Genomic DNA, 11,516 nt, shown 5'->3' with positions numbered 1-11,516 from the left:
TAGAAAAATAAAATTAAATAAAAAAAATTAATAAGAAATAAAAAAATAAGAAATAATAATAATTTTAAAAAAATAGTGGAAAAAAAAAATCCTGGAGGCAGGGCGCTGGGTAATGTCACACGCCTGTTGGGTGGGGGGGCATGTTTTATTCTTGCCTTGGGCGCAAAAGGAGCCAGCTACAGCGATGCTCCCGCGGTGCTTGTGAGGCTGCCGGCTGAATGTGTTAGGCACCGCAGACAGAAAGGCGCAGGACACCTCTCCCCAAATGCAACGTCAGCCACATTAGGCCACACGAGCACCGCGGGAGGACAGGATGCTGACGCCTCTGGAACACACTGGAATGCAAGCTTGCAGCATTTTTGCAGATCGCACTGGACTGGAACGCAGGCACCAACGTACTTCCGGTTCCTGCGCCCATGTGAAGAGCAGTGGAGAGACGGCGCTCCCCCTCGACACGGCTACTTTAATATAAAACCGGCTCCGGACGCCCCCCCCCCCCATGATCCTCCTCCGCTACTCACGGGTGCAGGGAAGCAGGGCATGGACCGTTTCCTGGCCCTGAAAACGCCGCGATCCCTCTCACAGGACACAGCTCGGGCAGCCAGCGCAGCCAAGATGGCGGACCCTGCTGACTGGCAGAGCTGCCGCAGCCCTTCACCCACCTCATCACTGGATGACCAGGATGTGAATCCCTCTCATGCCTGCATTGCTGCAGCGGTGGCCAAACTATTGAAGCCAACCATAACAGCGGCGGTGGAAGCGGCAATTCAGCATGAGCTCTCTCAGATCAGAAAGGACATCTCTGCCCAGGCCAGATCTATTTCTGAAGCAGAGCAACGCATTTCCTCCCTGGAAGACTATCTGCTAGAGGCACAAGCGAAGCTTTCCCATTACGATCAGGCGCAACAATCCATGCAAGCTAAAATTGATGATCTGGAAAACCGCTCCAGAAAAAATAACCTCATGATTGTGGGCCTGCCAGAAACGTACAAACCAGCGGTACTGGGTAAGCTCTGTGCTACGGATCTACCAGAGGCATTGGGTATACGGCCACCATGCCTAGTGGAACGAGCGCACCGCCTAGGGCGCCCCAGGGAAGAGGGTGCCACCCCGCTCCCCATGATTGTGCGTTATCTCAACTACGCGGACAGAGTGGAGGTGCTACAAAAATTTTGTGCGAACAAATCGTTGTCGACTGATGGACGGTTGACGTAGCCAAGAAAAGAAAAGCATTCAATGAGATTTGCTCCACCCTCGTGCGGCGCCAGATCAGATTTACGTTGGCCTATCCAGCTACACTCTACATCACTTCCAACCCGGGTCAGCGCCTATCTTTCCAAGACCCATCGGAGGCATTGCTTGCCCTGAATCGTCTATCAAAGGACACAGATTCTCCATACAAACCGCCTCAACCACCGCGATCGCCTTACAAGCCTCCAAAATCCCTCAGACAACAAGGAGGTATACCACGAAAATACCGTAAAAGCTGACCCAGCCACTAGATGGAGTGTCCTGCATAAGGATAAGTATCACTCATGTTGTGCTTTGCCACACCAAAGATGCCCTGTGTTTTTGTTCATGAACATTGCTGGGACATGGTTCTCCCTGCAAGCTGCTGACATCTAAGGATGATGTTTACAGTTAAACGTTTTCTCTAGGGCTCCTGGGGGATGGCATCGGAGGCTTTTCGGATACCTGTCTAACATGTTTGCGGTGTTGGGGACATGTAGTTTGAGCGCATTCCCCACATTGCATACATTGGGAAATTGTGAAGTCAGTGAAATTGTTCATTATGTTCTCGATTATTTTTAAGTTCTGTTGACTGTTGTTATACTTACTACAGGATTGTTTGCATACCCCTTATGCATACTCCATCAGCCCCTGAAAGGGGAGGTTGTGTGCTGCTATGCCTTCATGTTCACTGTCTCTATCCCTGCGCCCTCTTGCATACAGCTGGCCGTTAAAGGGCTGCGCTCCCCCCAGAAGTGAAATATGGTGCTACGGCACCTGAAACGATTTAAAACCAGAAGATCTGAGCTCGCCCAGCAGTCTAGGCTAGCCACTATGCTTACATCTCTCAGTCTCCACGATGTTTGGCAACTGGCCTATCCTCTTGACACTGATTTCACTCACCTTTCCCTAGTACACGACTGCCTGGAGCACCTAGACAACTTTTTTTGCTCCTCTGACCTGTTGTCCCGAATATCTGACTCGGAAATACATGACATAGTGATCTCGGATCATGCACCCATCTCGCTCTCAGTTAACGCGACCCCGCGTGTTGCCAATGCACACATGTGGCGGTTTCCCTCTTATCTCAGCTCACAGGACGATTTTCGTCACTTTCTGGTCTCCTCTTGAAGGGAATACTTGTCCTATAACAACAAACATGAATCACAGCCAACCCTATTCTGGGAAACGGTGAAGGCTTATATGAGGGGGAAAATAATGTCCTATGTGGCGGCTTATAAAAAGCGAAACGCTACAAGGATATAAAACAGCGAGCATAGCCCTATAATAGCGAGAGGGGTGCTATTATCCAATGCCTCTGTCCAAAATCGAGCGGCTTGGGCAAGCGCCAAGAGCCAATTTGACATGTGAGCACACAGGCAGGAATTATCCAGTTCCTCCTATTACACATTACAGCTACACAAATATGGCAATAAAGCGGGTAAACTCTTAGCCAGATTAGCTAAAGGCCGCTTCCGTCCTACTCACATCTCTAGCCTCCTATTCTGAGGATACATTTGGTGGTGAGGCGGCAAACCGTTTCCTAGCATTGGTGAACTTACCCTGCTTGTCCCATGATCAGATGCACTCTCTCAATGCAGACAGTTCTCAGGAGAAAATAACCTCAGTCATTAGCAATCTTGTCACTAGCAAAGCCCTGGGACCTGATGGCCACACAGCAGAGTTCTTTAACATTTTACAGGCAGTAATTGTGGAACCTCTACACACCATGTACTCCTCGGTGTGGGAGGGCTCCCCATACCCAGCAACGGGAAAAGAGGCATACATCAAATTACTGCCCAAGGAAGGGAGGGACCCTACGAATCCCAACTTGTATAGATCAATTTCGCTCCTAAACGTAGACGTCAAAATCCTTTCTAAAATAGTAGCGAATAGGCTAGCGGATATTCTGCCGACCCTGATTCAGCCATCACAGGTGGGATTCGTCAAGGGCCGCTCGGGCGTGACAAACATACGGAAAGTCTTGTTGGCATTGGAGCAGGCTCGATCTAATCTTTTGTTAGACTCCGCCATCATCACTCTGGACGTCGAGAAAGCATTTGATAATGGAAATCTGAAATGGCTATTCAGGGTACTGACAGAATTTGGCTTTCGGGGACGAGTTTTCTCTTTCTGTGAACAAATGTACGCCTCCCAGATTGCAAGGATACTGATCCAGGCGACATTGTCAAAGTCTTTTATCTTGGAAAAAGGAACAAGACAGGGATGTCCCTTATCCCCTCTACTTTTAAATCTGCCCCTAGAACCGCTGGCAGCTCACATATCACACTCTACCGCTTTCCACGGCATTAAGGTGGGCGAAGAAGAGCTTCGTTTGGCACTATTTGTGGACAATGTCCTGTTATTCACCTTACGCCCAAATGAAGATATTCTGCTCATTCGCGATATGTTGAATCATTTCAGAACTTTCCCAGGACTCCGGATTAATTTCCTGAAAAGCAAAATCCTCCCTCTGTCGGGGACAGCAGGGGTGGGTGGGCACCGAGTCATGAGGGTGGCACAGCAGCACATAATCTACTTGGGTATAAAGGTGGGTAAGACTCCCTCCTCTCTCTACCATCTCAATTATCCCCCTCTAATACAAAAAAATTTGCAAGGAATTGGATATGTGGGGGGACCTTCCCCTGTCACTCTTCGGGAGAATTCACCTCATCAAAATGGTTAGTTTTGCAAAGCTGCTATATCCATTACAAACTCTCCCCTTGTTGTTGAAAGCCACTGATATTTCTCCTTTAACTAGAGCTATGTCAACCTTCATGTGGCAGGCAAAGCGGACAAGAATTTCCTTTAAGAAACTGAGTCTCCCGAAGGGTGAAGGGGGAACCAATCTCCCGAATATTAAACTATACAATATGGCCTGTTTACTCCGTCATGCACTGGACTGGCTAGCCGATAGCCCCGTTTATTCCAATAACCAATTGGAGGTGGGACTAATCACCCCATGGGATCTTAAATTCTCCACTGCAGGCTCTCCTCCAAACCCCTGGGCATTCGACACATCTCTTTGATTAGGGACACGATTATTGCATGGCGAGATGTTAGGAAATCTCTAAAACTTTCCTTATGTATGTCTTCTCATTGTCCCATAATGTACCACCCCTCATTCATTCAAGGACCTGTACCTATTAGACATGTGCGATTGTGTTCGTTCCGAAATTCGTTTTGGACGAATTTTCGGAAATTCGGAGATTCGGATGCATCCGAATTCCGAATTAAAGCTAAGACGAATGCAAACGAATCCGAAATTCCCGATTTCCCGAAATTCGTTATTAAACGAATTTCGTTGCAGCAAAACGACATTAGGAAAAAAAAAAATACAACAGTTACCTTCTCCAACAGTTCCTTTGGTTAAAGTACAGAAGCAATAGCGTCGAGGGTAGGGGACAGGTTTGCCATTGTTAAGATTGCAGGTTCTAGTCCTGGGTAAGGTAGGGGATAAAGATTTTTTTTTCTTTGCTTTTGAATTGTCATTCTCCTATTGACCTAAATGTAATTTCTCATTTTGCTATTGGACGAATTCCGTTGCAGCAAAATTAATTTTTTTTTTTTTACAGACTGCAGAAAATGAAAAAAAAAAAAGCGTGAGGTTTCCCCCCAATTCATACCAGACCCTTAAGGTCTGGTAGGAATTTTAAAGGGGAACCCCAGCACCAAAAATGGGGGAGAAAAAACGTGAGGTCCCCCTTAACAGTCCTAGCAGACCCTTGATCCGAGCACAGGTCCGGCAGGGCAGGAAAGGGGGGGGGGGGGGATCGAGCGCCCCCCCCCCCTGCGCCTTACCAGGCCACGTGCCCTCGGCATTGGGAGGGTGTCCCCGTGCCGATGGGGACAAGGGCCTCTTCCCCACAACCCTGACCCGGTGGTTGTGGGGGTCTGCGGGCAAGGGGGCTTATTTGCATCGGGGTACCCCTTTAAATAAGGGGGCACCCAGATGCCGCCCCCCCCCGTGTGAATGAGTAAGGGGTACTTGTACCCCTACCCATTCACTAAAGGGTTAAATCAAATAGTTAGTAAAAAGTCCAGACTTTTGACAAAATCCTTTAATTGAAAAAAAAACAAACAGTCAATTTTTGACTATTCCTTTAATAAGAAAAAGGAAAAAAAATGGCTCCATCGATGTAATCCAGAGTCAGGATCAGGATGCAGCACCCCCGCCGACCCGCCGAAATAAAAAAAGTCCCGCCGCAGACGACCACCCGAATCTGACGAAAACTAACAAAAATGACATTCAGTTTGAAAGTCAACAGATGGGCGGAGCGAGCCATGACGTCACGGCTCGCTCCGCCCATTTGACATCCTCAGCTGTCAACTGCTACATATTGCAGTCATATATATCAAATGCTTCAATTTTTTAAGTACAGAGTCTATAGTATAGTGGTTAGAGGTACAGGCTTGCAATTGATTGCCATTGTGAAGTTCACTGGTTCAAGCCATGGGAGAGTAAAGTTTTTTTTTTTTTTCCATAAACGAATTTCGGCAGGACTACTGCTAACGAATTTCGTCCAAAACTAATTTAATTTCTGACCCGAAAAACAAAACTAAACTAAACAAATGTTTTTGTTTTTTTCAAAACGAAACTAAACTTAACGATTTTTTTGCTGGTGCACATGTCTAGTACCTATATTTTTGAAATAACAACAAACAAACCTTTAGAAATGTTTAGTAATAACAATCTACAAACGCGTACTTCTAGATAATTGCTGGCTTTGTATTCTTTGCATAACTTATTTCTCTTTTCTTCCCCAGTCTTCTGACAGTGGCCATGTTAACTAAGGACAGGTTACTAGCTCTCCTTTTGCTTCCTGAAGCTCTGGCACATGTGAATAGAAATGTGACTAGACATTTAACCATGCACATAATCACAGGGGAGGAAAATGCCTTTCCCTAAGATCTTGTGAGATTACAGATGATATTTCCCAGCAATGGTCTGCTGATATAACCTTCCGAAGATGCAATGCTTTTGGCACTTACATAATTTCAATGACAAGGCAATCCAAGTGTGCATTGCTTTGTCAAACTGGTCATTTTACCCTTTCAAAACAAAACAAGAAGTGAATGCTCTACAAGTGTAAATATTTCAAAATCGCAACATTTTACACCTAACATTATTATTAATCATCATACATAGAGGGATGCATTGGTAGAATTTGATTTTTGCGTGTAAAGTTGCAATTTAAGGACTCTCCTCGTCCAGGGCCAGTAAAAATCAATTCAGGATGGAGAGCAAAGCGGGATCTAGGAACATTCATTCTCTCTACTCAGTAAACCCAGAAGTGTTCAGCTCTGAATACTTCTCTGTTCACAACTATCAGTTCCCAGGCAAACTATGCCTTGGTGAGGAGAAGAGCGGGTCTCCAAAAATAGGACCTACAACACCATTATTATCCTTTACCCCTTAGGGTAATCCAAAAGCCTCATTGCTGTCAATTACTGCAATATTTAACAGTAACATATGTTTAAAAGAACCAGCAACAAACAATGGAGGTAGTGAAACCATTATTGGTGTACCTCAGACCATTCTCCAGAGATTTATGTAACTGACCTGAAACCAGCTCACAGGAGGAGCAGTGTATATTAGAAGGGAAAAGGCCTGTGTTGCCCTAAAATTAATATGTTTTTTAGCGGAGAAAACCACAATCCTTTATGAAATATAAATTGCCCTGTTCTTGTAATATATGTAATAATAACATCATAATTTATACCAAAGCACAGGAAAATGTGTTTCTAAAGTCACTGAGGGCTAGTGTTTAAGTCCCCGTTCACACTGTTGGTGTTTGTAGCTCGTATTTGTCTGCACGGCAAAGCTCCGCACAAGCCTGAAAGTATGAGCCTCTTTATGAGGAGATCAGCACAATGTGACCCTTTTTCCTATTCCTAATCGCGCTGAGCTCAAAAAAGAAGCTCATATACTTTGCTCCAGCGACCAGCTTTTTTCTCAGCGCGACGCTACACTGAGACGTGAACAGGGACTTTAGAAATCAAAGTAATTTCTTGTGCGGAGCTTTTCCTAGCTGACAAATACGAGCCTCAAATGCCCTGGTGTGAAAGGAGACTAAGTGGTCTATTCACAAAGCTATCGAAGGATCTAGCCGTGGCTTCGGCTGATCCTCTGGGTAGCTTCGGCCCCAGGACCCCTTCGGTTCAGGGCTTCTGTACGGGCTACAGCCCGTACAGCCCCCGAAGTTGGCCGAGCCCAGGGGAAATTTGAAGCTGGCCGAACAGCCACTTGCTCCGGCCACTTGCAGATAGATCAGCGTCCCGGGTTACCTCGTAACCAGGGGCGCATTCTGTCATTACACTGCGGCTCCTCAGTACACTGAGAACCCGGCGGAGCCACTGGAAAATCACAGCGGCTCCGACAGGTTTTCAGTGTGTAATGACACATGGGCATCCCTGGTTACCGGGTAACCAGGGACACCCATGTGTCATTACACTGAGAACCCGGAGGATATCACAGCAGCCCCGCTGTCTTCTCAGTGTAATGACAGATGGGCGTCCCTGGTTACCTGATAACCAGGGATGCCCATCTGTCATTACGACGAGAGCTTAGGAGAGCCGGCAGTGATATGAAAGCCAACTCTGCTAAGCTCTCATCTTAATGACAAAACAGCATCTGCTGGTTACTAGGCCGACAGCCTGCTACTGACAGCTGGGCCACTTGCAGAGACACATCAACGTCCCCTGGTTACCAGGTAACCAGGGATGCTGATCTGTCATTACTCTCCCGGATGCTCCGGGAGTCTACCGCTATCTTAATGACAGAACAGCACCTGCTGGTTACCAGGTAACCAGCAGATGCTGTTCTGTCATTAGGATGAGAGCTTAGCAGAGTCGGCTTTCATACGGCTGAAATCAGCCATACAAGCCTGAAATAAATAGCCGAACAGTGTTCGGCTCACTTCACTTCGGGTCGGTTGTTCACTCGGCTGCCTACATAGATTAATCTATGAATTCATTAAAAAAGCATGAACATTTTTTATTTTTGTTAGCACCCTATATGCTGTAATATAACAGCATTTGTCTGCAGACTAAGGGTCCTGTACAAGCCGCAAGTGAGTGCCTGCTTATTACTGGAATTTTTCCTGCACACCACAAACCTAGTCTCTGAGACACTTCCTGAGAGCAGCCCGCTCACAACTCTCTGTAATATGCATTTGAGTGATTCAGTCACATAATCAGGGGGTGGTGACAAAATAGCTGCCATCTGTATACGCCTTTATTGCTGCATTATTAGAATCAACTCATGCATAAAGGAATGATGGGAGCCAATTTTTACCAATTAAGACAGCTTTATGTTATATTTTAGCATTATTGTTCAAAGAATATGTTCATATTTAGCCTTTGCACATTAGTCTATTTCCTAGGCTTCCTTAGGAAGTTTTAGTTAATCTTTAAATCTACAGTCATTTATGCCCAATGTCAGCTTTAAATCTAATTCCAATTATTATCACTGCTGCGTTTGAGAATATAAGGTGTGTCTACTGAAATAATGGGGTTGATGTTCTAAAGGCAAACAGGCTGTTCACAGGGGAATTTTCCCTTAGCTTAGTGAATGCGGTAAAAATTAACTTTGCAAAGAATACCCAATCAAGTGCAAGGAAAGCTTAAAAAAAAAATGTATTGTTGCCTGCACATGATTGGATAATGATAGTCAGCAGAGCTTCACATCATTCACTAAGCTAAGGTAAAATTATCTTGCAAAGCGAACAGTCTATTTGCCTTTAGTAAATCAGACCCTTTGTGGCATGCTGTAGCAGAAATAGCACTGTATGAAAGGAGAAACATTCTATTCATTAATTAGCACATTTAGTGTTACCTTGATCCCCTTTCTTGAATGAATATTAGCATGGCAGGTCAAACTGGTTAAGCTGTAACTACCACTTGCTATCACTAGAAAGGTCAGAAGACAAAAGTCATAAAACCACACATTATTCCTTTTAGGTTTTTTTTCACTGTATCTTTCCCCTGGGGCTTCTAATAGTATCTATAGCTGAATGAATTGCGGGGTTTAATGAGGAACTGATCTGGGCAGCTGCAAAGTCACCCCATCCCTTCTAAACACCTGAGAAACACCTGAGAAGTCCCCTGCCCAAACTCTCCTGCAGTGACTGAACCCTTAAGCATTCAACTGAGCACTTCCAGGTCTAGAGATGTCAGATCTTGGCTGGTACAGTCTGGTTAAAGAGGAGATCAGTGACTCTGCTTGGCCTTAATTGCGGGAAGGATAAGGTGTCTAACAGACCCCTGATGTCTCCATCAAGATTACCTGTCACCTGCACAATACTATCACATAGGGACCTTTCTACTTCCTTGTAATAGAAATTAAAGAAGAACTCCAGGAAAACATTTGATTAACCCTTGTAGTGGGGTTACCACCGCATTCCAAAGGTTAAGTGCTTGTTTATGTCTAGGTGCTAAAAAAAGTTATACTCCCCAGACCATCTGAGCCGGCTTGTTCTTAGACCGGTGTCTAGAACATCTCGCCCTCTCTGCTGCAGCGGTCTAAGGATCCTGGTGTCATCACACTCTATACACTGTGCATAGACTGATTGAGCAGTCCATGTGTGCTCAAAGGAGTAGACACACTTCAATGATCACAGAAGCAGGGAGCCAACTCAGATGGTCTGGTGAGTCTAACTTTTAGCAACTAGAAAAAAAATGAGCATTTAACCCTTGGAGTGCAGGGGTAGCCCCAATGCAAGGGTTAATAACATTTTTAGTTCTTCTTTAGGTAAAATAAACAATAAAAATGTATTTAAGAATAATAATCTAGAAAACAAACAAATTTAAGGAACCCCACACCACTCCCCACATGCAAACTGTACGTGTACCTAGGCTACATGTGCATATGTAGCAGATAGGGGACTATTCACTAAGCTTTGGCTGATCCTTCGGCCCCAGGACCCCTTCAGTTCAGTAGACTTGAGGGGCTGCTGTACGGGCTATTCACTATAGCCCATAAAGCTCCTGAAGTCGGCCGAGTGTCTCAGTCGAGCTGAAGGCATATGCGTTGGCCGGCTGACAGCCTGCTACTGACAGCTGGGCGGAGCCAGCCGTCATCTCACGGCTGGCTCCGGCCACTTGCAGAGACACATCAGCGTCCCCTGGTTACCAAGTAACCAGGGACGCTGATCTGTCATTACTCTCCCGGACGCTCCGGGAGTCTCCCGCTATTAGATAGCGGCTCCCGGCCTCCCGGGAGAGAAACATTTTCTCCCAGAAAGGTTTACTCTGCTCGATTGAGCAGAGTAAACCTTTCCCTGCTCTGTTCTTTTTTTTTCTTCTGACATCGGAGCCGCTGGCCGCCGTCAGTCAGAACAAAAAAAAAATAGCATAGAAATGCATAGCTACATTCCTATTGGCTATTTCAATTTGCAATAGCCAATAGCAAACCTGCCAATCAGCAGAGGGGACCTGAAGTTCTCCATCAGGTCCCCTTCTAGTGATTGACAGCAGCAGAGGGCAGTTGCAGTAGCTAGTTTGCTATTGCAAAGTGAAAAAGCCAATTGGAATCTAACTATGCATTTCTATGGTGGTTTAATTTTTTTTTTTTTATTCTAACGGCAGGCAGAACCGACTGGCCAATAGAAAACAGTTGGGCGGAGCTAGCTGTCACTGCTCGCTCAACCCAATAGTTTTCTATTTTATTTTCTACTTTTTAAAACTATTTTTCTATTCTGCTTGGTACCACAGAGGTAGCGAGCAGAATAGCCAAGCCGAATGCCGCTCGGTGGCATTCGGCTATTCACTCACTGCTGTTCGGCATCTATGAGAATAGGCCGAACAGCAGCGAGTAGCCGATCCAGATGTTGGATCGGCTGAGTCGAACTCCTTCTGCACTTCGGGTCGGCCGAACATGCTGAGCATGTTCAGTTGACCCGAAGCCACACGGAGCAAGCCGATGTACGGCTGATTTCAGCCGATATATGGCTGAAATCAGCCGTACCAGCCTGAAGTGAATAGCCGAATAGCGTTTGGCTCGCTACACTTCGGGTTGGTTATTCACTCGGCTGCCTACGGCAGCTTGGTGAATAGACCCCATAATGTGCAACACGTATTAGGAATCTCTATGCATGCAAGAGAAGATGAGTCATTCAAAAGCAATCATTTATGGTTGTCTCTAAACTGACAAGCTGTAAAGATTTTTTAAAGCGTCATCCATGAACAATTTTGGGTATCATAGTTTAGACCCCATTCACACCAGGGCAACAGCATTTCAGCACGCTTTAAACACGTTTTTAATGCGCATTTCAGTGCATTTTCCA

The sequence above is a fragment of the Nanorana parkeri genome, unplaced genomic scaffold (genome assembly GCF_000935625.1).
Source record: "Nanorana parkeri isolate BGI_ZX_2015 unplaced genomic scaffold, ASM93562v1 scaffold452, whole genome shotgun sequence".
Lineage (NCBI taxonomy): Eukaryota > Metazoa > Chordata > Amphibia > Anura > Dicroglossidae > Nanorana > Nanorana parkeri.
Note: the sequence above shows the minus strand (reverse complement) of the source record.